General features: G+C 45.3%; 7 non-coding genes across 7 annotated transcripts; all 7 read left to right on the top strand.

The window, feature by feature from the left end:
• Nucleotides 1–12,977: 12,977 nt before the first annotated feature.
• Nucleotides 12,978–13,050, top strand: TRNAR-CCG (transfer RNA arginine (anticodon CCG)). The gene has a single exon. It is a non-coding gene; the product is annotated as a tRNA-Arg (tRNA).
• Nucleotides 13,051–15,383: 2,333 nt separating this feature from the next.
• TRNAR-CCG (transfer RNA arginine (anticodon CCG)) lies at nucleotides 15,384–15,456 on the top strand. The gene has a single exon. It is a non-coding gene; the product is annotated as a tRNA-Arg (tRNA).
• Nucleotides 15,457–20,187: 4,731 nt separating this feature from the next.
• On the top strand, nucleotides 20,188–20,260 carry TRNAR-CCG (transfer RNA arginine (anticodon CCG)). Its single transcript has one exon. It is a non-coding gene; the product is annotated as a tRNA-Arg (tRNA).
• A 1,130-nt stretch (nucleotides 20,261–21,390) lies between these two features.
• Nucleotides 21,391–21,463, top strand: TRNAR-CCG (transfer RNA arginine (anticodon CCG)). The gene has a single exon. It is a non-coding gene; the product is annotated as a tRNA-Arg (tRNA).
• A 1,130-nt stretch (nucleotides 21,464–22,593) lies between these two features.
• TRNAR-CCG (transfer RNA arginine (anticodon CCG)) lies at nucleotides 22,594–22,666 on the top strand. The gene has a single exon. It is a non-coding gene; the product is annotated as a tRNA-Arg (tRNA).
• A 1,129-nt stretch (nucleotides 22,667–23,795) lies between these two features.
• TRNAR-CCG (transfer RNA arginine (anticodon CCG)) lies at nucleotides 23,796–23,868 on the top strand. The gene has a single exon. It is a non-coding gene; the product is annotated as a tRNA-Arg (tRNA).
• A 1,130-nt stretch (nucleotides 23,869–24,998) lies between these two features.
• Nucleotides 24,999–25,071, top strand: TRNAR-CCG (transfer RNA arginine (anticodon CCG)). Its single transcript has one exon. It is a non-coding gene; the product is annotated as a tRNA-Arg (tRNA).
• The last annotated feature ends 809 nt before the right edge of the window (nucleotides 25,072–25,880 follow it).

Genomic DNA, 25,880 nt, shown 5'->3' with positions numbered 1-25,880 from the left:
CTCCCCAGTGTCTTTTGACTCGTACATGTTACAAGGTCTCATGTGAAAATGGAGAGCAGGTGTGTTAAATTTGGTGTTATTGCTCTCACTCTCTCATACTGGTCACTGGAAGTTCAACATGGCACCTCCTGGCAAAGAACTCTGAGGATCTGAAAAAAAAAGAATTGTTGCTCTACATAAAGATGATACAAAAAGGACGCCACTTGCCCTCATCTATAGCTGAGAATCACAGTAATGCCGCGTACACACGTAGTGGACTATCCGGCGGACTTAGTCTGGCAGACTTCCCGCCGGACTGTCCGCCGGAGTTTCCGAACGAGCTACTTGCCCACACACGGCACTTTTTCAGCGGACTAATACGGCGTACTAAGTCCGCCGGACTATCCGCCGTACTTTTGAAATGAACGGACTCGCCCAAAAACGCAGAGAAAAGTCCGCTCATTTTAAAGCGCGTCTCCAGGTAGCCGGGGCCAGCGAAGAAGGCGTCGCTGGCCCCGTCACCTTGTATGGACTTAAAGGGGAACCCCAACGCCGAAAAAAATCGGCGTGGGGTCCCCCCCAGGTCCACATCAGACCCTTGTCCGAGTATGCTACCCGGCCGGCCAGGAAAGGGGGGACGAGCGAGCGCCCCCCCTCCTGAGCCGTACCAGGCCACGTGCCCTCAACACGGGGGGTGCCTTGGGGAAGGGGGGGCGCGCGGCCCCCCCACCCCAAAGCACCTTGTCCCCATGTTGATGAGGACAAGGGCCTCTTCCCGACAACCCTGGCCGTTGGTTGTCGGGGTCTGCGGGCGGGGGGCTTATCGGAATCCGGGAGCCCCCTTTAATAAGGGGGCCCCCGGATACCGGCCCCCCACCCTATGTGAATGAGTATGGGGTACAAGGTACCCCTACCCATTCACCTGTAAAAAAAAAAAAAAAACACAACACACAAGTGTTAAAATAGTTTATTGCACAGCTCCGGGGGTCTTCCGTCTTCGGGGGTCTTCTCGCCGGACTCCTCCGCTATCTTCTGCTAGCTCTTTTACTAGCGGAGGAGCCCGGCTTTCTTCTTCGCCGCCACCCTCTTCTTCTGACTTTGGGGGTCTTGTCCCCCCTCTTCGGTTCTTCTTGCCGGGCCACCGTGCCTTCTTCTAGCTCTTTTACAGGCGGAGGCCCGGTCTTCTGTGGCCGCTGTTGTCATCTTCTGTTCTTCTCTTCTTCTCTTCAGATGTTGCCTCGTCGCTCTCTCTGCTCACAATGACGGGCACGTGGCGCGCGGCGACTTATATAGGGACATCGCCGGATGATGTCCCCGCCCAGTATGATGTCACAGTCTCAAAAGAGCTAGAAGAAGGCACGGTGGCCCGGCAAGAAGAACCGAAGAGGGGGGACAAGACCCCCGAAGTCGGAAGAAGAGGGCGGCGGCGAAGAAGAAAGCCGGGCTCCTCCGCTTATTAAAGGGGGCTCCCGGATTCCGATAAGCCCCCCGCCTGCAGACCCCAACAACCAACGGCCAGGGTTGTCGGGAAGAGGCCCTTGTCCTCCTCAACATGGGGACAAGGTGCTTTGGGGTGGGGGGGCCGCGCGGCCCCTCCTTCCCCAAGGCACCCCCATGTTGAGGGCACGTGGCCTGGTACGGCTCAGGAGGGGGGGCGCTCGCTTGTCCCCCCCCTTTCCTGGCTGGCCGGGTAGCGTGCTCGGACAAGGGTCTGATGTGGACCTGGGGAGGACCCCACGCCGATTTTTTTCGGCGTTGGAGTTCCCCTTTAAGTCCATACCAGGTGACAGGGCCAGCAACGCCTCCTTCACTGGCCCCGGCTACCTGGAGACGCGCTAAAAATGAGCGGACTTTTCCCTGGGCGGGAAAAGTCTGTTCATTTCAAAAGTACGGCGGACTGGTACACACACGGCCGGATTGTCCGCCGAAATGCGAGTCCGACGGAAAGATTGGAGTGCAAAACTACTTTCTAAGTGTGCCGTACTTTTGGGTAAAAAAAGTCCGCGGGAGGCTACACATGGGGGGATTGTCCGCCGGACTTTTCCACCGGATTGTTTGATCGTGTGTACGCGGCATAAGAAGCATTGGAAGGCTAATAACAGGTATAAACAAGGCCAAGGTTAAATCCTAGGAAAAAACCAAGCTTAACTAACGGACCAGCCCACAGACAACCAAGTAAACCTGTCTAACAGTATGCATTAAAAGCAGGGGTTTAGTCTGCACACATTTGCAAATGCATGTGTAGCGGATGACATTTTGGATAAAATGTCACACGCATGTAAATTTTTGCCTCAGAACAATAGGGGTTCTGAGGGCTAATTGTGTAGGTAGGCCTTAACACCAGTCTGGCCAGGCTGTGTTTGGAAGTTCTGCCTGGTCATGTGAGCGGTGAGGTGCACATGACAGGCCAAAACCAGGTCTGGTTGGATGTTTAGGTATCGGCCTTCTCTGAGCCAATCAGTAGGAGTTGCGGGGCCCGCCGAGGAGTCTGGGAAGGGGTACTTAATGGGTGTGGGTCACGTGTTCGGGGAGGGAGTTTGTGAGACCCGTGAGGTCTGGTCTGGTTCCAGGACTGGGATAGCCCGGTCCCGGTCACTGGGTGTTCGACATCCCGCAACGTGCTCCTGTTAATGGCCCCTGATAGACCTGCCTGGTCTGGGGTAGGGATCCGTCTGTTCCCGAGTCTCGGACCTAGCTGGTCCGAGGCACGGTAACTGAGGGAGGATTCAAAGTGTCCGGGTGTGCTCTCGGCTTGGAGGGACACCGCAGCTCGTGGAAGTGACCGGGGGAGGACTCTTCGGAGGAGGGCCGGCAAGTGGCATCCTGGGAAGTGCCTGGTTACTGAGTTGGGAAGGACATTGACGAATTCACACTTTTCCAGTACCATTGAGGAGACGGGAAACATTCCAGGTATGGAGGAAAAAGGTTCCTGTTCACCCTTAGTTGATTGTTCAAGTTTTGAGTCAACGTACTGACTGCCATGATCTCTGGCTAGGGATCTGTTCAGCCTTGAAGTACCCAGCTGCGAGTGGCTACTCTCTGGGTGGAAATTGAGACTTTGCTAGACCTGCAGTTCAAGGTGCCTGAGTTCTTCAACTGTGCCATCTGTTCCCTAAGAGACTGTGTTATTGAAGTTGTTGCTGCAAAATAAAAACTTTTAAAGAGGACTTCATCTGTGTCAGTGTTCAAGTCGTTGGGTATCAAACCTGGGAACCCCTAGATGTGGAAGAGCAGGCCAAGAGAAAGTAACTGGTATGCCCAATAAGTCAAGGCCACCCTGCAATGGGTTATGGCCACTACATATGCGTAAGCCACAGAGCCTTGTCAAGGCACCCTGGTATCTGTGGTACCTAACACTAACTTATAAATGTCCCCACAGTGGAGGCACAGCTTGATTTTTTTCTTGGATTTATCCTTGACCTTGTTTATATCTAATTAAAGATGACCTGGGCTATAAGAGGATTGCCAAGACCCTGAAACTGAGCTGAAGCACAGTGGCCAAAACCATACAACAGTTTAACAGGACAGGCCTCACCATGGTCGACCAAAGAAATTGAGTGCACATGCTCAGCGTCATATCCAAAGGTTATCTTTGGGAAATAGACGTATGAGTGCTGCCAGCATTGCTGCAGAGGTTGAAGGGGTGGGGGTCAGCCTGTCAGTGCTGAGAATATACACCGCACACTGCATTAAATTGGTCTGCATGGCTGTCGTCCCAGAAGGAAGCCTCTTCTAAAGATGATGCACAAGAAAACCGCAAACAGTTTTCTGAAGGCAAGCAGACTAAGGACATGGATTACTGGAACCATATCCTGTGGTCTTATGAGACCGAGATAAACTTTTTCGGTTCAGATGGTGTCAAGCGTATGTGGCAGCAACCAGGTGAGGAGTACAAGGACAAGTCTGTCTTGCTTACAGTCAAGCATGGTGGTGGAGGTGTCATGGTCTGGGGCTACATGAGTGCTGCCAGCACTGGGGAGCTACAGTTCATTGAGGGAACCATGAATGCCAACATGTACTGTGACATACTAAAGCAGAGCTCTGGTGAACTTCATGCCCAAGAGGGTAAGGCCTCATGCACACGAGACGCAGATGAAACCTCTGTCAAAAAAAAGCTGAAACGCGCGTTTAGAAACGCTAGACGCGTTTGCGTTTAGACGCGTTTATAAAGATAACATCATGTAGACCCTCCCCAAGCTCTCAAAGCATTTTTTTTTTAACTATTTCTGCTATTTTGATCAGAGTGAGCAGCAGCAGCATAGAGAGCAGTTGTACACTTGCATTTGCCGTGTCACTTGCCACGGCACCTGCCACAAGTTGTGGATTGTCCACTTGCCACGTCACTTGCCACAAGTTGGGGATTGTCCACTTGCCACATCACCTGCCACGTCACCTGCCACAAATTGTGGATTGTCCACTTGCCACGTCACTTGCCACATCACCTGCCACGTCACTTGCCACGAGATGTGGATTGTCCACTTTCCACGTCATCTGCCATGCCACCTGCCACAAGCTGTGGATTGTCCACTTGCCACGTCACCAGCCACATCACCTGCCACAAGTTGTGGATTGTCTACTTGCCGCGTCACTTGCCACATCACCTGCCACGTCACTTGCCACATCACCTGCCACAAGTTGTGGATTGTTCACTTGCCACGTCACCTGCCACGTCACCTGCCACAAGTTGTGGATTGTCCACTTGCCACGTCACTTGCCACAAGCTGTGGATTGTCCACTTGCCACATCACTTGCCACGTCACCTGCCACGTCACTTGCCACGTCACCTGCCACGTCACCTGCCACAAGTTTTGGATTGTCCACTTGCCATGTCACTTGCCACGAGATGTGGATTGTCCACTTGCCATGTCACTTGCCACGTCACCTGCCACGTCACTTGCCACGTCAGCTGCCACGTCACTAGCCACAAGATGTGGATTGTCCACTTGTCACATCACCTGCCACATCACTTGCCACATCACCTGCCACAAGTTGTGGATTGTCCACTTGCCACGTCACTTGCCACAAGATGTGGATTGTCCACTTTCCACGTCACCTGCCATGCCATCTGCCACAAGTTGTGGATTGTCCACTTACCACGTCACCAGCCACATCACCTGCCACAAGTTGTGGATTGTCCACTTGCCACACCACTTTCCACGTCACCTGCCACGTCACCTGACACAAGATGTGGATTGTCCACTTGCCACGTCACCAGCCACATCACCTGCCACAAGTTGTGGATCGTCCACTTGCCACGTCCCTTGCCACGTCCCCTGCCACGTCACCTGCCACAAGTGGATTGTCCACTTGCCACGTCACTTGCCACGTCACCTGCCACAAGTTATGGATTGTCCACTTGCCACGTCACATGCCAGTCACCTGCCACAAGTTGTTGATTTTCCACTTGCCACGTCACCTGCCAAGTCACTTGCCGCGTCACCTGCCAGGTCACTTGCCACGTCACCTGCCACAAGTTGTCTATTGTCCACTTTCCACGTCACTTGCCACTTCACCTGCCACGTCACTTGCCACAAGTTGTGGATTGTCCACTTGCCACATCACTTGCCACCTGCCATGTCACTTGCCACAAGTTGTGGATTGTCCACTTGCCACGTCACTTGCCACAAGTTGTGGATTGTCCACTTGCAATTGCAATTGTTTAAAATATTTTTCTAATGGTTTTTCATCATTTGCAATCATTTTTGAGATTTTTAATGTAAAAAAAAAGGTCACCTTTAAAAACGCATATAAACGCAAACGCGGCTAAACGCGGTTGCCGCGTTCAGCCGCGTTTAGCCGCGTTTAGCCCCGTTTTGCGTCTGAAACGCAGAAATTTTTGTCTCTGAACGCATTTTTTTGCTTCTGGAAAAACGTGATTAAACGCAACTGCATATAAACGCAAAAAAACGAGACTGTGTGCATGGACACATAGGATAACATTGAATGAGTTCAGGTGCAGTTGAAAAAACTGTCCAACTGCATCTGAACGCGCGTTTAACTGCGTCTCGTGTGCATGAGGCCTTAAGGCAGTGCTGGAAAATAATGGTGGCTACACAAAATATTGACACTTTGTAGCAGAATACAAGAAATTTATAAAGAAATTTGATTTTTTTAAATGTTTTATTCAATATGTTTTATAGCAGAAAGTAAAAAAAATGTGTTTTTCTTTTCCCCCAAATTTCTGGTCGTTTTTCATTTATAATGCAGAAAATAAAAAATGCAGTGGTGATCAAATACCACCAAAAGAAAGCTCTATTCGTGGGAAAAAGTGACATAAATTTAATTTGGGTACAGTCAGTGTTGCATGATCGCGCAATTGTTAGTTAAAGTAATGCAGTGCCAAAAAGCAAAAAATGATCTGGTCATGAAGGGGGTACATCTTCTGGAGAGCAAGTGGTTAAAGATATCTAACAGATTCCTCTATCCACACTAAATAGATTGGATGGAGGATTCTCCCCTGCCAGCTATTGTATTCAGACAGATGGTACCCGCAGCTGTCAGAGTAGGCCAATAGTGATTGCAGCTGATTGGTTCGAGTCATTATTCGGCCGACAATTTTCTACCTTGCTCCTTCAACAAAAGTCTATTTAAAAATCAACTTTTGCTGAGACCGACACAAATCAGCCTTTATGCAGATATACAGTTGTGCTCATAAGTTTAAATACTCTGGCAGAATTTAAGATTTCTTGGCCATTTTTCTGAGAACATGAATAACACAAAAACTTTTCTTTCACTCATGGTTAGTGTTTGGCTGAACCCATTTATTATCAATCAACTGCGTTTACTCTTTTTAAATCATAATCACAACAGAAACTACCCAAATGACCCTGATCATAAGTTTACATACCCCAGTTCTTAATACCGTGTATTGCCCCCTTTAACATCAATGACAGCTTGAAGTTCTTTTGTGGTATTTGTGGATGAGGCTCTTTATCTTCTCAGATGGTAAAGCTGCCCCTTCCTCTTGGAAAAAAGCCTCCAGTTCCTGTAAATTCTTGGGCTTGGGCATGAACTGCATGTTTGAGGTCTCCTCAGAGTGGCTCAATGATATTGAAGTCAGGAGACTGAGATGGCCACTCCAGAACCTTCACTTTATTCTGCTGCAGCCAATGACAGGTCGACGTCCCATGCACAGCTTCCTGGCTGATGAATGCAAATGTTCCTCCAGTATTTTTTGATAACATACTGCATTCATCTTGCCATCAATTTTGACCAAATTTCCTGTGCCTTTGGTGCTCACACATCCCCAAAACATCAGCGATCCACCTCCGTGTTTCACAGAAGGAATGGTGTACCTTTCATCATAGGCCTCTCCAAATGTAGTGTTTATGGTTGTGGCCAAAAAGCAAAATTTTGGTCTCATCTCTCCAAATGACTTTGTGCCAGAAGGTTTGAGGCTTGTCTCTGTTCTGTTTGGTGTATTGTAAGTGGGATACTTTGTGGCATTTGCATAGTAATGGCTTTCTTCTGGCAATTTGACCATGCAGCCCATCTTTCTTCAAGTGCCTCCTTATTGTGCATCTTGAAACAGCCACACCACATGTTTTCAGAGAGTCCTGTATTTCACCTGAAGTGATTTGTGTTTTTTTTTTGCATCCCAAAAATTTTCCTGGCAGTTGTGGCTGAAATTTTAGTTGGGCTACATGACCGTGGTTTGGTTTTAACAGAACCCCTCATTTTCCACTTCTTGATTTGAGTTTGAACAATGCTGATTGGCATTCTCAATTCCTTGGATATCTTTTTATACCCCTTTCCTGTTTTATACAGTTCAACTACCCTTTCCCGCATTTCCTTTGACAATTCTTTTGCTTTCCCCATGACTCAGAATCCAGAAACGTCAGTGCAGCACTGGATGAAAGATGCAAGGGTCTGTCAGGAGTCCAGAAACTCATTGACCTTTTATACACACACACTAATTACAAGTAAACAGATCACAGGTGAGAATGATTATCTTTAATAGTAAATCAAACCATTTTGTATCAACTTCATGTTATCAGGCCAACATCACCAGGGTATGTAAACTTTTGATCAGGGTAATTTGGGTAGTTTCTGTTGTGATCAGTGGCGGAACTACCAGGGTCGCAGCAGTCACACTTGCGACTGGGCCCTGGAGTTCCGTCGCAGTGGGGGGGCCTGCACGTTCTCCGCTGTCAGTGGCCCCCCTGCACATTCTCCGCTGTCAGGGGCCCACCTGCACCTTCTCTCCTGTCAGGGGCCCGCCTGCACATTCTCTGCTGTCAGGACCCCATCCGCACATTCTCCACTGTCCAGGGCCCGTCCGCACGTTCTCCGCTGTCTGGGGGCCCACCCACACGTTCTCCGCTGTCCAGGGGCCGCCAAACATTCTCCGCTGTCAGGGGCCCGCCCATACGTTCTCCACTGTAAGGGTTGCCCACCCGCCCATTCTCCACTGTCAGGTGCCTTCCCTTTGTTCCGCAGCGGGGGAGTTTGTTCGCCCACTGGTTGCTGAGGAAAGGCTGCTATCTCTGGAAAGAGAAGCCATGTAAGGAGGCAGACGCTGGAAGGGAAAGTCAGCTGATACTAATGCAGTGAAGGGGGAGGAGCTCTCCCCTCTGCAGGAGATCCCATGACACAGGAGCATCCCTGGAGGCACGGAAGTTATGATGAAGGGGAAGGAATCGACTGACAAAGTAACTGACAAACTAGACAGTGCAACTAATCCCAACCTCTGCCTCTTACTGACCCCCCTCACCACCTCAGATCTTATCCCTGTCAACCCATGGGATAGGGATGAGATCTATGGTGGGGGGATGGGATCAGTAAGAGGCAGGGGTGGTGGTGGGTTGAGGATGGCGCCACCACTGCCACTGCTCCCACCCCCCCTCACCACCACTGCTCCCACCCCCCATTGCCACCATCACCGCCACTGATCCCACCAACCCCTGCCACTGATCCTACCCCCCCTCGCCACCACTGCCGCCACCACTGATCCCACACCCCACCACCACCACTGATCCCACCACCCCCCCCACTGATCCCACCCCCCACACCACCACTGATCCTACCCCCCTCACCGTCACCACTGCCAGTGCTCCAACCCCCCTCACAGCCACCACTGATCCCATCCCCCCACCACTGCTACCACTCACCCCATCCAACCCAACACCACTGCCGCCACTGATCCCATCCCATTCACCCATCACTGCCACCACCGCTCGCTGCTGCTCATCCAAGTCCCATGCTTCAGGGGGCCCATGTCTCACTCCTGTACACCTGGATAGGAGGGGCAACGGGTGGCATATAGAGCAACCAATACCCTCCATTTTCCTCCTGAAGTCATGGCTGCAGGAAGAAAATGGAGGGGATCAGGTCCTCTATATGCCACCCCCGCCACTCTTCCTATCTAGGTGTACAGGGGTGACACATGGGCCCCCCCAAGCATGGGGTTCGGTCACCCCGGTGGTCAGGAGGGCCCTTCATGGTTTCTTGCACCGGGGCCCTGAAGGTTCTAGTTATGCCTTTGGTTGTGATTATGATTTAAAAAGAGTAAACACAGTTGACTGATAATAAATGGGTCCAGCCAAACACTAACCATGAGTGAAAGAAAAGTTTTTGTGTTATCATTCATATTCTCTGAAAAATGGCCAATAAATCATAAATTCTGTTATGTAACCACTTGGAAGGCCTTTTCATCGCTGGCGTTCCTCCTGTTACCCCCTTATTACTCAATGACCTTATGTGCAATCTCTAGAATTTCTTAATCTTTCAGCATTACATCATAAATCTGCTTTACATTCTTGCCAGCGCTTGAACATGTAACACAAGCTGCACTTGGAATGAGAAGAAATACAGCCCTCTCCTTTTTTACTATGAAAAATGAGCCTCCTGCAGCAGAGAGATGGATATTGTGTTATACAAGATGATCGCAGGAGAAAGGCGGCATTTGTGGGGATCATTTAGGGAGCGATAAGCAGCTTCCTAGGATAAAGTATGCTTATTCATTTGCCTGGCTTATTAGCATTTTCTGTTATCATTAAGAGTCATTATCCCAATTATTATCATGTAAGAGAGGCAGCGCAGGCAAGTGCTCTATTTTAGGTGAATGCTTCCCTAGGCTTAAAGGGTCAGTCCACCCAAAAATAAAAATGTAGTTAGAGTCTGGTGGGCTGTGTCAGCCCCTGTCTTGAATATTCCAACTGATAAGATCTCCCTGCAATGGTTCCGAAATCTGTTCCTGCATACCTTGGAGGTTTGTGTGTTTGCAGACCCTCCTGTTACATTTTTCATACAAAAATTTTAAAAGAAAACAATCCCCAGAGAGGGAACCTCTCATAATCGGCACAGCAGGATCTCAGCACAGAGAGATGACATCCAACAATATATAAAGTGTGTTAAAGTAGATTTCCATGTGTACTATGTCTTTAAATAGTTAATTCTGGCCAAGCTGACCCAAACTTACTATTTCCATCACTAACTGCTATGGCTGCTGTGTGAGCTGTAGCATTAGTTACATACAGGTTTTGGTGCTATGTTCCAGCAGCGATTTCTTGTCTGCTGCCAGAACTAAATTGAGTCAGCCTTTTCTGACTGGCTGAAGTGGAGAGGCAGGCGGATGACATCCCAATTTCTATCTTGGCCAATCAGAGGAAGCCTTATTAGATAAATCACTTAGACCAATGCCTCAACAGTCACTGCTACAGAAGGAAAGAAGAATCAAGGAGAATCCTATAAGTGAAGTAGGTCGAAACCAGCCTTCAGTAGGATAAAATGTAAGTAGTCACACAAGAAGAGGTAAAAAGCATATCTCAAGCGCCCTCAGGTTTGGACTTGATAATGTAGCTCCTCCCTACATGTTTCGTCTAAAGGCACAGCTACGCACAAAAAATAATTTCTATGTACGTATGTGTTCTTAATTTTAAAAAAATGCCTTATATTGCTCTCAGTCTCCTCCAAATTCCTTTTATTTATTTTTTGCTGTTGTGATCTGACTTTCTGTTAGAGGGTGGCTACATTCATTCTCCATGGTCCCACTGTATGTAGAAATGTAGACACTCTCTTGCTCGCTCCTGACATGGACTGTGCACATGACTACAACTAACCTGCACTGCTCATTCCAAACAGAAGAAAATTCAGTTTTGACCCACTTATTCTTCAACTGAGCCGGTTTGACCAGACTACATTGTAGAAGATTTATGGAGTTGTTACTGTTCCCAATCTGACCAAAGACAGCTACACTGGGGAAAACAGCTACATTGGGCTACCAGATGTGTCATGACTGTAGGCTCTAGGTCAGGGTTTCTCAACCTTTTGCAGTCAAGGCACTCTTTAAAATATGGACAATCTCAAGGCTTTAGCTTCTAAAATCTAAAAATGTATTCTAATATTTTCTCTGGCACAACAATGACATCCTTCTATCCTCAATGTGAATTCCAGATATGGATCTAATCGTATAGTTACATTGCTCCAGCTTGGACCTCTGAATCTATGCATTTGCCATACCTATGGGATCCTTGTAGAAGTGGGGAATCATTGCCACCGTCTATGGTGTCCCGTGCCGAGCAGCTACACTATTACATACTCTGCGCAAAAAATAATATTCTATGTAAGTATATTCTTCCCCTGCCTTCCTGCATTCTTCTGGGACACGTCACAGGAACCAGAAGATTGCCCAGCCATTCACAGCTCATATTCGAGCCCAGCTGTAGATTACATTGTAGAGGATTTACAGAGTTGTTACTGTTCCCAATCTCAGCAAAGACAGCTACACTGGGGAAAACAGCTACATTGGGTTACCAGATGTGTCATGACTGTAGGCTCCAGGTCAGTGTTTCTCAACCTTTAGCAGTCAAGGCACTCTTTAAAATATGGACAATTTCAAGGCTTTAGCTTCTAAAATCTAAAAATGTATTCTAATATTTTCTCTGGCACAACAATAACATCCTTCTATCCTCAATGTGAATTCCAGATATGGATCTAATCGTATAGTTACATTGCTCCAGCTTGGACCTCTGAATCTATGCATTTGCCATACCTATGAGATCCTTGTAGAAGTGGAGAATCATTGCCACCGTCTACGGTGTCCCATGCCGAGCAGCTACACTATTACATATTCTGCGCAAAAAATAATATTCTATGTAAGTATATTCTTCCCCTCCCTTCCTGCAATGTTCTGGGACACGTCACAGGTCCCAGAAGATTGCCCAGCCATTCACAGCTCATATTCGAGCCCAGCTGTAGATTACATTGTAGAGGATTTACAGAGTTGTTACTGTTCCCAATCTCACCAAAGACAGCTACACTGGGGAAAACAGCTACATTGGGTTACCAGATGTGTCATGACTGTAGGCTCCAGGTCAGTGTTTCTCAACCTTTTGCAGTCAAGGCACTCTTTAAAATATGGACAATCTTAAGGCTTTAGCTTCTAAAATCTAAAAAACTATTCTAATATTTTACATTATGTGACAGTATCATCGACACACGTAAGACACCCATCATCAGGGGTGATTTAGTCTTCCAAAGCAAACACACTTTTGCACACTAGTACTGATTAGTATGCCAATGTTTCTCCTGTCCCTTAGTTTCTCTTCATCACTCAGCTAATGTGACCCCAGTGTTGACAGAAAGGGGCAGGGGAGGTTTAACACTAATGACATCACTGGTTGTTAGGGTCAACACTAATGACATCACTGGTTGTTAGGACGCAGGTGGCTGGAAGGTTGAAATGGTTACATTTATAAATACATAGTCGATAAGGCTGAGAAAGGACATTAGTCCATCCAGTTCAACACAATAAAAACCTGTGGCTTTGTGTAACTAAAAGGCAGGCTTGATCCACCTTCTGGTTTGTATACATTTTTGCCCATGTTTAGGCTTTTTGCCAAGGCACCCCTGAAGAAACCTCAAAGTACCCTGGTTGAAAAGCCTGCTATAGGACATTGTGATGATGTGAATACATCTCCACTAATTCTGATGCAAATGAACCGGAGAACATGAGGAAGACAGTCCAAGACATCTACTAATTTAGACGTAAACAGATTGGCCCAGTGGCCTAATGGATAAGGCGTCAGCCTCCGGAGCTGAAGATTGTGGGTTCCAGTCCCATCTGGGTCGGTGTTTATGGTTCTCTGTTGCAACAATGGCATCCTTCTATCCTCAATGTGATTTGCAGATATGGATCTAATCGTATAGTCACATTGCTCCAGCTTGGTCCTCTGAATCTATGCATTTGCCATACCTATGAGATCCTTGTAGAAGTGGAGAATCATTTCCACCGTCTACGGTGTCCCATGCCGAGCAGCTACACTATTACATATTCTGCGCAACAAATAATATTCTATGTAAGTATATTCTTCCCCTCACTTCCTGAAATGTTCTGGGACACGTCACAGGTCCCAGAAGATTGCCCAGCCATTCACAGCTCATATGCGAGCCCAGCTGTAGATTACATTGTAGAGGATTTACAGAGTTGTTACTGTTCCCAATCTCACCAAAGACAGCTACACTGGGGAAAACAGCTACATTGGGTTACCAGATGTGTCATGACTGTAGGCTCCAGGTCAGTGTTTCTCAACCATTTGCAGTCAAGGCACTCTTTAAAAAATGGACAATCTTAAGGCTTTAGCTTCTAAAATCTAAAAAACTATTCTAATATTTTACATTATGTGACAGTATCATCGACACACGTAAGACACCCATCATCAGGGGTGATTTAGTCTTCCAAAGCAAACACACTTTTGCACACTAGTACTGATTAGTATGCCAATGTTTCTCCTGTCCCTTAGTTTCTCTTCATCACTCAGCTAATGTGACCCCAGTGTTGACAGAAAGGGGCAGGGGAGGTTTAACACTAATGACATCACTGGTTGTAAGGGTCAACACTAATGACATCACTGGTTGTTAGGACGCAGGTGGCTGGAAGGTTGAAATGGTTACATTTATAAATACATAGTCGATAAGGCTGAGAAAGGACATTAGTCCATCCAGTTCAACACAATAAAAACCTGTGGCTTTGTGTAACTAAAAGGCAGGCTTGATCCACCTTCTGGTTTGTATACATTTTTGCCTATTTTTAGGCTTTTTGCCAAGGCACCCCTGAAGAAACCTCAAAGTACCCTGGTTGAAAAGCCTGCTATAGGACATTGTGATGATGTGAATACATCTCCACTAATTCTGATGCAAATGAACCGGAGAACATGAGGAAGACAGTCCAAGACATCTACTAATTTAGACTTAAACAGATTATCCCAGTGGCCTAATGGATAAGGCGTCATCCTCCGGAGCTGAAGATTGTGGGTTCAAGTCCCATCTGGGTCGGTGTTTATGGTTCTCTGTTGCAACAATAGCATCCTTCTATCCTCTATGTGAATTCCAGATATGGATCTAATCATACAGTCACATTGCTCCAGCTTGGTCCTCTGAATCTATACATTTGCCATACCTATGAGATCCTTGTAGAAGTGGAGAATCATTGCCACCGTCTACGGTGTCCCATGCCGAGCAGCTACACTATTACATATTCTGCGCAACAAATAATATTCTATGTAAGTATATTCTTCCCCTCACTTCCTGCAATGTTCTGGGACACGTCACAGGTCCCAGAAGATTGCCCAGCCATTCACAGCTCATATTCGAGCCCAGCTATAGATTACATTGTAGAGGATTTACAGAGTTGTTACGTTTCCCAATCTCACCAAAGACAGCTACACTGGGGAAAACAGCTACATTGGGTTACCAGATGTGTCATGACTGTAGGCTCCAGGTCAGTGTTTCTCAACCATTTGCAGTCAAGGCACTCTTTAAAAAATGGACAATCTTAAGGCTTTAGCTTCTAAAATCTAAAAAACTATTCTAATATTTTACATTATGTGACAGTATCATCGACACACGTAAGACACCCATCATCAGGGGTGATTTAGTCTTCCAAAGCAAACACACTTTTGCACACTAGTACTGATTAGTATGCCAATGTTTCTCCTGTCCCTTAGTTTCTCTTCATCACTCAGCTAATGTGACCCCAGTGTTGACAGAAAGGGGCAGGGGAGGTTTAACACTAATGACATCACTGGTTGTAAGGGTCAACACTAATGACATCACTGGTTGTTAGGACGCAGGTGGCTGGAAGGTTGAAATGGTTACATTTATAAATACATAGTCGATAAGGCTGAGAAAGGACATTAGTCCATCCAGTTCAACACAATAAAAACCTGTGGCTTTGTGTAACTAAAAGGCAGGCTTGATCTACCTTCTGGTTTGTATACATTTTTGCCTATTTTTAGGCTTTTTGCCAAGGCACCCCTGAAGAAACCTCAAAGTTCCCTGGTTGAAAAGCCTGCTATAGGACATTGTGATGATGTGAATACATCTCCACTAATTCTGATGCAAATGAACCGGAGAACATGAGGAAGACAGTCCAAGACATCTACTAATTTAGACGTAAACAGATTGGCCCAGTGGCCTAATGGATAAGGCGTCAGCCTCCGGAGCTGACGATTGTGGGTTCAAATCCCATCTGGGTCGGTGTTTATGGTTCTCTGTTGCAACAATGGCATCCTTCTATCCTCAATGTGATTTGCAGATATGGATCTAATCGTATAGTCACATTGCTCCAGCTTGGTCCTCTGAATCTATGCATTTGCCATACCTATGAGATCCTTGTAGAAGTGGAGAATCATTTCCACCGTCTACGGTGTCCCATGCCGAGCAGCTACACTATTACATATTCTGCGCAACAAATAATATTCTATGTAAGTATATTCTTCCCCTCACTTCCTGAAATGTTCTGGGACACGTCACAGGTCCCAGAAGATTGCCCAGCCATTCACAGCTCATATGCGAGCCCAGCTGTAGATTACATTGTAGAGGATTTACAGAGTTGTTACTGTTCCCAATCTCACCAAAGACAGCTACACTGGGGAAAACAGCTACATTGGGTTACCAGATGTGTCATGACTGTAGGCTCCAGGTCAGTGTTTCTCAACCATTTGCAGTCAAGGCACTCTTTAAAAAATGGACAATCTTAAGGCTTTAGCTTCTAAAATCTAAAAAACTATTCTAATATTTTACATTATGTGACAGTATCATCGACACACGTAAGACACCCATCATCAGGGGTGATTTAGTCTTCCAAAGCAAACACACTTTTGCACACTAGTACTGATTAGTATGCCAATGTTTCTCCTGTCCCTTAGTTTCTCTTCATCACTCAGCTAATGTGACCCCAGTGTTGACAGAAAGGGGCAGGGGAGGTTTAACACTAATGACATCACTGGTTGTAAGGGTCAACACTAATGACATCACTGGTTGTTAGGACGCAGGTGGCTGGAAGGTTGAAATGGTTACATTTATAAATACATAGTCGATAAGGCTGAGAAAGGACATTAGTCCATCCAGTTCAACACAATAAAAACCTGTGGCTTTGTGTAACTAAAAGGCAGGCTTGATCCACCTTCTGGTTTGTATACATTTTTGCCTATTTTTAGGCTTTTTGCCAAGGCACCCCTGAAGAAACCTCAAAGTACCCTGGTTGAAAAGCCTGCTATAGGACATTGTGATGATGTGAATACATCTCCACTAATTCTGATGCAAATGAACCGGAGAACATGAGGAAGACAGTCCAAGACATCTACTAATTTAGACTTAAACAGATTATCCCAGTGGCCTAATGGATAAGGCGTCATCCTCCGGAGCTGAAGATTGTGGGTTCAAGTCCCATCTGGGTCGGTGTTTATGGTTCTCTGTTGCAACAATAGCATCCTTCTATCCTCTATGTGAATTCCAGATATGGATCTAATCATACAGTCACATTGCTCCAGCTTGGTCCTCTGAATCTATACATTTGCCATACCTATGAGATCCTTGTAGAAGTGGAGAATCATTGCCACCGTCTACGGTGTCCCATGCCGAGCAGCTACACTATTACATATTCTGCGCAACAAATAATATTCTATGTAAGTATATTCTTCCCCTCACTTCCTGCAATGTTCTGGGACACGTCACAGGTCCCAGAAGATTGCCCAGCCATTCACAGCTCATATTCGAGCCCAGCTATAGATTACATTGTAGAGGATTTACAGAGTTGTTACGTTTCCCAATCTCACCAAAGACAGCTACACTGGGGAAAACAGCTACATTGGGTTACCAGATGTGTCATGACTGTAGGCTCCAGGTCAGTGTTTCTCAACCATTTGCAGTCAAGGCACTCTTTAAAAAATGGACAATCTTAAGGCTTTAGCTTCTAAAATCTAAAAAACTATTCTAATATTTTACATTATGTGACAGTATCATCGACACACGTAAGACACCCATCATCAGGGGTGATTTAGTCTTCCAAAGCAAACACACTTTTGCACACTAGTACTGATTAGTATGCCAATGTTTCTCCTGTCCCTTAGTTTCTCTTCATCACTCAGCTAATGTGACCCCAGTGTTGACAGAAAGGGGCAGGGGAGGTTTAACACTAATGACATCACTGGTTGTAAGGGTCAACACTAATGACATCACTGGTTGTTAGGACGCAGGTAGCTGGAAGGTTGAAATGGTTACATTTATAAATACATAGTCGATAAGGCTGAGAAAGGACATTAGTCCATCCAGTTCAACACAATAAAAACCTGTGGCTTTGTGTAACTAAAAGGCAGGCTTGATCTACCTTCTGGTTTGTATACATTTTTGCCTATTTTTAGGCTTTTTGCCAAGGCACCCCTGAAGAAACCTCAAAGTTCCCTGGTTGAAAAGCCTGCTATAGGACATTGTGATGATGTGAATACATCTCCACTAATTCTGATGCAAATGAACCGGAGAACATGAGGAAGACAGTCCAAGACATCTACTAATTTAGACGTAAACAGATTGGCCTAATGGATAAGGCGTCAGCCTCCGGAGCTGACGATTGTGGGTTCAAATCCCATCTGGGTCGGTGTTTATGGTTCTCTGTTGCAACAATGGCATCCTTCTATCCTCAATGTGATTTGCAGATATGGATCTAATCGTATAGTCACATTGCTCCAGCTTGGTCCTCTGAATCTATGCATTTGCCATACCTATGAGATCCTTGTAGAAGTGGAGAATCATTTCCACCGTCTACGGTGTCCCATGCCGAGCAGCTACACTATTACATATTCTGCGCAACAAATAATATTCTATGTAAGTATATTCTTCCCCTCACTTCCTGAAATGTTCTGGGACACGTCACAGGTCCCAGAAGATTGCCCAGCCATTCACAGCTCATATGCGAGCCCAGCTGTAGATTACATTGTAGAGGATTTACAGAGTTGTTACTGTTCCCAATCTCACCAAAGACAGCTACACTGGGGAAAACAGCTACATTGGGTTACCAGATGTGTCATGACTGTAGGCTCCAGGTCAGTGTTTCTCAACCATTTGCAGTCAAGGCACTCTTTAAAAAATGGACAATCTTAAGGCTTTAGCTTCTAAAATCTAAAAAACTATTCTAATATTTTACATTATGTGACAGTATCATCGACACACGTAAGACACCCATCATCAGGGGTGATTTAGTCTTCCAAAGCAAACACACTTTTGCACACTAGTACTGATTAGTATGCCAATGTTTCTCCTGTCCCTTAGTTTCTCTTCATCACTCAGCTAATGTGACCCCAGTGTTGACAGAAAGGGGCAGGGGAGGTTTAACACTAATGACATCACTGGTTGTAAGGGTCAACACTAATGACATCACTGGTTGTTAGGACGCAGGTGGCTGGAAGGTTGAAATGGTTACATTTATAAATACATAGTCGATAAGGCTGAGAAAGGACATTAGTCCATCCAGTTCAACACAATAAAAACCTGTGGCTTTGTGTAACTAAAAGGCAGGCTTGATCCACCTTCTGGTTTGTATACATTTTTGCCTATTTTTAGGCTTTTTGCCAAGGCACCCCTGAAGAAACCTCAAAGTACCCTGGTTGAAAAGCCTGCTATAGGACATTGTGATGATGTGAATACATCTCCACTAATTCTGATGCAAATGAACCGGAGAACATGAGGAAGACAGTCCAAGACATCTACTAATTTAGACTTAAACAGATTATCCCAGTGGCCTAATGGATAAGGCGTCATCCTCCGGAGCTGAAGATTGTGGGTTCAAGTCCCATCTGGGTCGGTGTTTATGGTTCTCTGTTGCAACAATAGCATCCTTCTATCCTCTATGTGAATTCCAGATATGGATCTAATCATACAGTCACATTGCTCCAGCTTGGTCCTCTGAATCTATACATTTGCCATACCTATGAGATCCTTGTAGAAGTGGAGAATCATTGCCACCGTCTACGGTGTCCCATGCCGAGCAGCTACACTATTACATATTCTGCGCAACAAATAATATTCTATGTAAGTATATTCTTCCCCTCACTTCCTGCAATGTTCTGGGACACGTCACAGGTCCCAGAAGATTGCCCAGCCATTCACAGCTCATATTCGAGCCCAGCTATAGATTACATTGTAGAGGATTTACAGAGTTGTTACGTTTCCCAATCTCACCAAAGACAGCTACACTGGGGAAAACAGCTACATTGGGTTACCAGATGTGTCATGACTGTAGGCTCCAGGTCAGTGTTTCTCAACCATTTGCAGTCAAGGCACTCTTTAAAAAATGGACAATCTTAAGGCTTTAGCTTCTAAAATCTAAAAAACTATTCTAATATTTTACATTATGTGACAGTATCATCGACACACGTAAGACACCCATCATCAGGGGTGATTTAGTCTTCCAAAGCAAACACACTTTTGCACACTAGTACTGATTAGTATGCCAATGTTTCTCCTGTCCCTTAGTTTCTCTTCATCACTCAGCTAATGTGACCCCAGTGTTGACAGAAAGGGGCAGGGGAGGTTTAACACTAATGACATCACTGGTTGTAAGGGTCAACACTAATGACATCACTGGTTGTTAGGACGCAGGTGGCTGGAAGGTTGAAATGGTTACATTTATAAATACATAGTCGATAAGGCTGAGAAAGGACATTAGTCCATCCAGTTCAACACAATAAAAACCTGTGGCTTTGTGTAACTAAAAGGCAGGCTTGATCTACCTTCTGGTTTGTATACATTTTTGCCTATTTTTAGGCTTTTTGCCAAGGCACCCCTGAAGAAACCTCAAAGTTCCCTGGTTGAAAAGCCTGCTATAGGACATTGTGATGATGTGAATACATCTCCACTAATTCTGATGCAAATGAACCGGAGAACATGAGGAAGACAGTCCAAGACATCTACTAATTTAGGCTTAAACAGATTGGCCCAGTGGCCTAATGGATAAGGCGTCAGCCTCCGGAGCTGAAGATTGTGGGTTCAAGTCCCATCTGGGTCGGTGTTTATGGTTCTCTGTTGCAACAATAGCATCCTTCTATCCTCTATGTGAATTCCAGATATGGATCTAATCATACAGTCACATTGCTCCAGCTTGGTCCTCTGAATCTATGCATTTGCCATACCTATGAGATCTTTGTAGAAGTGGAGAATCATTGCCACCGTCTACGGTGTCCCATGCCGAGCAGCTACACTATTACATATTCTGCGCAACAAATAATATTCTATGTAAGTATATTCTTCCCCTCACTTCCTGCAATGTTCTGGGACACGTCACAGGTCCCAGAAGATTGCCCAGCCATTCACAGCTCATATTCGAGCCCAGCTATAGATTACATTGTAGAGGATTTACAGAGTTGTTACGTTTCCCAATCTCACCAAAGACAGCTACACTGGGGAAAACAGCTACATTGGGTTACCAGATGTGTCATGACTGTAGGCTCCAGGTCAGTGTTTCTCAACCATTTGCAGTCAAGGCACTCTTTAAAAAATGGACAATCTTAAGGCTTTAGCTTCTAAAATCTAAAAAACTATTCTAATATTTTACATTATGTGACAGTATCATCGACACACGTAAGACACCCATCATCAGGGGTGATTTAGTCTTCCAAAGCAAACACACTTTTGCACACTAGTACTGATTAGTATGCCAATGTTTCTCCTGTCCCTTAGTTTCTCTTCATCACTCAGCTAATGTGACCCCAGTGTTGACAGAAAGGGGCAGGGGAGGTTTAACACTAATGACATCACTGGTTGTAAGGGTCAACACTAATGACATCACTGGTTGTTAGGACGCAGGTGGCTGGAAGGTTGAAATGGTTACATTTATAAATACATAGTCGATAAGGCTGAGAAAGGACATTAGTCCATCCAGTTCAACACAGTAAAAACCTGTGGCTTTGTGTAACTAAAAGGCAGGCTTGATCCACCTTCTGGTTTGTATACATTTTTGCCTATTTTTAGGCTTTTTGCCAAGGCACCCCTGAAGAAACCTCAAAGTACCCTGGTTGAAAAGCCTGCTATAGGACATTGTGATGATGTGAATACATCTCCACTAATTCTGATGCAAATGAACCGGAGAACATGAGGAAGACAGTCCAAGACATCTACTGATTTAGACGTAAACAGATTGGCCCAGTGGCCTAATGGATAAGGCGTCAGCCTCCGGAGCTGAAGATTGTGGGTTCAAGTCCCATCTGGGTCGGTGTTTATGGTTCTCTGTTGCAACAATGGCATCCTTCTATCCTCAATGTGATTTGCAGATATGGATCTAATCGTATAGTCACATTACTCCAGCTTAGTCCTCTGAATCTATTCATTTGCCATACCTATGAGATCCTTGTAGAAGTGGAGAATCATTGCCACCGTCTACGGTGTCCCATGCCGAGCAGCTACACTATTACATATTCTGCGCAAAAAATAATATTCTATGTAAGTATATTCTTCCCCTCACTTCCTGCAATGTTCTGGGACACGTCACAGGTCCCAGAAGATTGCCCAGCCATTCACAGCTCATATTCGAGCCCAGCTGTAGATTACATTGTACAGGATTTACAGAGTTGTTACTGTTCCCAATCTCACCAAAGACAGCTACACTGGGGAAAACAGGTACATTGGGTTACCAGATGTGTCATGACTGTAGGCTCCAGGTCAGTGTTTCTCAACCATTTGCAGTCAAGGCACTCTTTAAAAAATGGACAATCTTAAGACTTTAGCTTCTAAAATCTAAAAAACTATTCTAATATTTTACATTATGTGACAGTATCATCGACACACGTAAGACACCCATCATCAGGGGTGATTTAGTCTTCCAAAGCAAACACACTTTTGCACACTAGTACTGATTAGTATGCCAATGTTTCTCCTGTCCCTTAGTTTCTCTTCATCACTCAGCTAATGGGACCCCAGTGTTGACAGAAAGGGGCAGGGGAGGTTTAACACTAATGACATCACTGGTTGTTAGGGTCAACACTAATGACATCACTGGTTGTTAGGACGCAGGTGGCTGGAAGGTTGAAATGGTTACATTTATAAATACATAGTCGATAAGGCTGAGAAAGGACATTAGTCCATCCAGTTCAACACAATAAAAACCTGTGGCTTTGTGTAACTAAAAGGCAGGCTTGATCCACCTTCTGGTTTGTATACATTTTTGCCCATTTTTAGGCTTTTTGCCAAGGCACCCCTGAAGAAACCTCAAAGTACCCTGGTTGAAAAGCCTGCTATAGGACATTGTGATGATGTGAATACATCTCCACTAATTCTGATGCAAATGAACCGGAGAACATGAGGAAGACAGTCCAAGACATCTACTAATTTAGTCTTAAACAGATTGGCCCGGTGGCCTAATGGATAAGGCGTCAGCCTCCGGAGCTGAAGATTGTGGGTTCAAGTCCCATCTGGGTCGGTGTTTATGGTTCTCTGTTGCAACAATGGCATCCTTCTATCCTCAATGTGAATTCCAGATATGGATCTAATCGTATAGTCACATTGCTCCAGCTTGGTCCTCTGAATCTATGCATTTGCCATACCTATGAGATCCTTGTAGAAGTGGAGAATCATTGCCACCGTCTACGGTGTCCCATGCCGAGCAGCTACACTATTACATATTCTGCGCAACAAATAATATTCTATGTAAGTATATTCTTCCCCTCACTTCCTGCAATGTTCTGGGACACGTCACTGGTCCCAGAAGATTTCCCAGCCATTCACAGCTCATATTCGAGCCCAGCTGTAGATTACATTGTAGAGGATTTACAGAGTTGTTACTGTTCCCAATCTCACCAAAGACAGCTACACTGGGGAAAACAGCTACATTGGGTTACCAGATGTGTCATGACTGTAGGCTACAGGTCAGTGTTTCTCAACCATTTGCAGTCAAGGCACTCTTTAAAAAATGGACAATCTTAAGGCTTTAGCTTCTAAAATCTAAAAAACTATTCTAATATTTTACATTATGTGACAGTATCATCGACACACGTAAGACACCCATCATCAGGGGTGATTTAGTCTTCCAAAGCAAACACACTTTTGCACACTAGTACTGATTAGTATGCCAATGTTTCTCCTGTCCCTTAGTTTTCTTCATCACTCAGCTAATGTGACCCCAGTGTTGACAGAAAGGGGCAGGGGAGGTTTAACACTAATGACATCACTGGTTGTAAGGGTCAACACTAATGACATCACTGGTTGTTAGGACGCAGGTGGCTGGAAGGTTGAAATGGTTACATTTATAAATACATAGTCGATAAGGCTGAGAAAGGACATTAGTCCATCCAGTTCAACACAATAAAAACCTGTGGCTTTGTGTAACTAAAAGGCAGGCTTGATCCACCTTCTGGTTTGTATACATTTTTGCCTATTTTTAGGCTTTTTGCCAAGGCACCCCTGAAGAAACCTCAAAGTACCCTGGTTGAAAAGCCTGCTATAGGACATTGTGATGATGTGAATACATCTCCACTAATTCTGATGCAAATGAACCGGAGAACATGAGGAAGACAGTCCAAGACATCTACTAATTTAGGCTTAAACAGATTGGCCCAGTGGCCTAATGGATAAGGCGTCAGCCTCCGGAGCTGAAGATTGTGGGTTCAAGTCCCATCTGGGTCGGTGTTTATGGTTCTCTGTTGCAACAATAGCATCCTTCTATCCTCTATGTGAATTCCAGATATGGATCTAATCATACAGTCACATTGCTCCAGCTTGGTCCTCTGAATCTATACATTTGCCATACCTATGAGATCCTTGTAGAAGTGGAGAATCATTGCCACCGTCTACGGTGTCCCATGCCGAGCAGCTACACTATTACATATTCTGCGCAACAAATAATATTCTATGTAAGTATATTCTTCCCCTCACTTCCTGCAATGTTCTGGGACACGTCACAGGTCCCAGAAGATTGCCCAGCCATTCACAGCTCATATTCGAGCCCAGCTATAGATTACATTGTAGAGGATTTACAGAGTTGTTACGTTTCCCAATCTCACCAAAGACAGCTACACTGGGGAAAACAGCTACATTGGGTTACCAGATGTGTCATGACTGTAGGCTCCAGGTCAGTGTTTCTCAACCATTTGCAGTCAAGGCACTCTTTAAAAAATGGACAATCTTAAGGCTTTAGCTTCTAAAATCTAAAAAACTATTCTAATATTTTACATTATGTGACAGTATCATCGACACACGTAAGACACCCATCATCAGGGGTGATTTAGTCTTCCAAAGCAAACACACTTTTGCACACTAGTACTGATTAGTATGCCAATGTTTCTCCTGTCCCTTAGTTTCTCTTCATCACTCAGCTAATGTGACCCCAGTGTTGACAGAAAGGGGCAGGGGAGGTTTAACACTAATGACATCACTGGTTGTTAGGGTCAACACTAATGACATCACTGGTTGTTAGGACGCAGGTGGCTGGAAGGTTGAAATGGTTACATTTATAAATACATAGTCGATAAGGCTGAGAAAAGACATTAGTCCATGCAGTTCAACACAATAAAAACCAGTGGCTTTCTGTAACTACAAGGCAGGCTTGATCCACCTTCTGGTTTGTATACATTTTTGGCCATTTTTAGGCTTTTTGCCAAGGCACCCCTGAAGAAACCTCAAAGTACCGTGGTTGAAAAGCCTGCTATAGGACATTGTGATGATGTGAATACATCTCCACTAATTCTGATGCAAATGAACTGGAGAACATGAGGAAGACAGTCCAAGACATCTACTAATTTAGACTTAAGCAGATTGGCCCAGTGGCCTAATGGATAAGGCGTCAGCCTCCGGAGCTGACGATTGTGGGTTCAAATCCCATCTGGGTCGGTGTTTATGGTTCTCTGTTGCAACAATAGCATCCTTCTATCCTCAATCTGATTTGCAGATATGGATCTAATCGTATAGTCACATTGCTCCAGCTTGGTCCTCTGAATCTATGCATTTGCCATACCTATGAGATCCTTGTAGAAGTGGAGAATCGCTTCCACCGTCTACGGTGTCCCATGCCGAGCAGCTACACTATTACATATTCTGCGCAACAAATAATATTCTATGTAAGTATATTCTTCCCCTCACTTCCTGAAATGTTCTGGGACACGTCACAGGTCCCAGAAGATTGCCCAGCCATTCACAGCTCATATGCGAGCCCAGCTGTAGATTACATTGTAGAGGATTTACAGAGTTGTTACTGTTCCCAATCTCACCAAAGACAGCTACACTGGGGAAAACAGGTACATTGGGTTACCAGATGTGTCATGACTGTAGGCTCCAGGTCAGTGTTTCTCAACCATTTGCAGTCAAGGCACTCTTTAAAAAATGGACAATCTTAAGGCTTTAGCTTCTAAAATCTAAAAAACTATTCTAATATTTTACATTATGTGACAGTATCATCGACACACGTAAGACACCCATCATCAGGGGTGATTTAGTCTTCCAAAGCAAACACACTTTTGCACACTAGTACTGATTAGTATGCCAATGTTTCTCCTGTCCCTTAGTTTCTCTTCATCACTCAGCTAATGTGACCCCAGTGTTGACAGAAAGGGGCAGGGGAGGTTTAACACTAATGACATCACTGGTTGTAAGGGTCAACACTAATGACATCACTGGTTGTTAGGACGCAGGTGGCTGGAAGG

Source organism: Lithobates pipiens, unplaced genomic scaffold (assembly GCF_037356315.1).
Source record: "Lithobates pipiens isolate NorthernLeopardFrog02 unplaced genomic scaffold, aLitPip1_a1.2 Scaffold_23, whole genome shotgun sequence".
Lineage (NCBI taxonomy): Eukaryota > Metazoa > Chordata > Amphibia > Anura > Ranidae > Lithobates > Lithobates pipiens.
The sequence above is the reverse complement of the archived record's forward strand: the minus strand, read 5'-3'. Positions and strand labels throughout refer to the sequence as shown.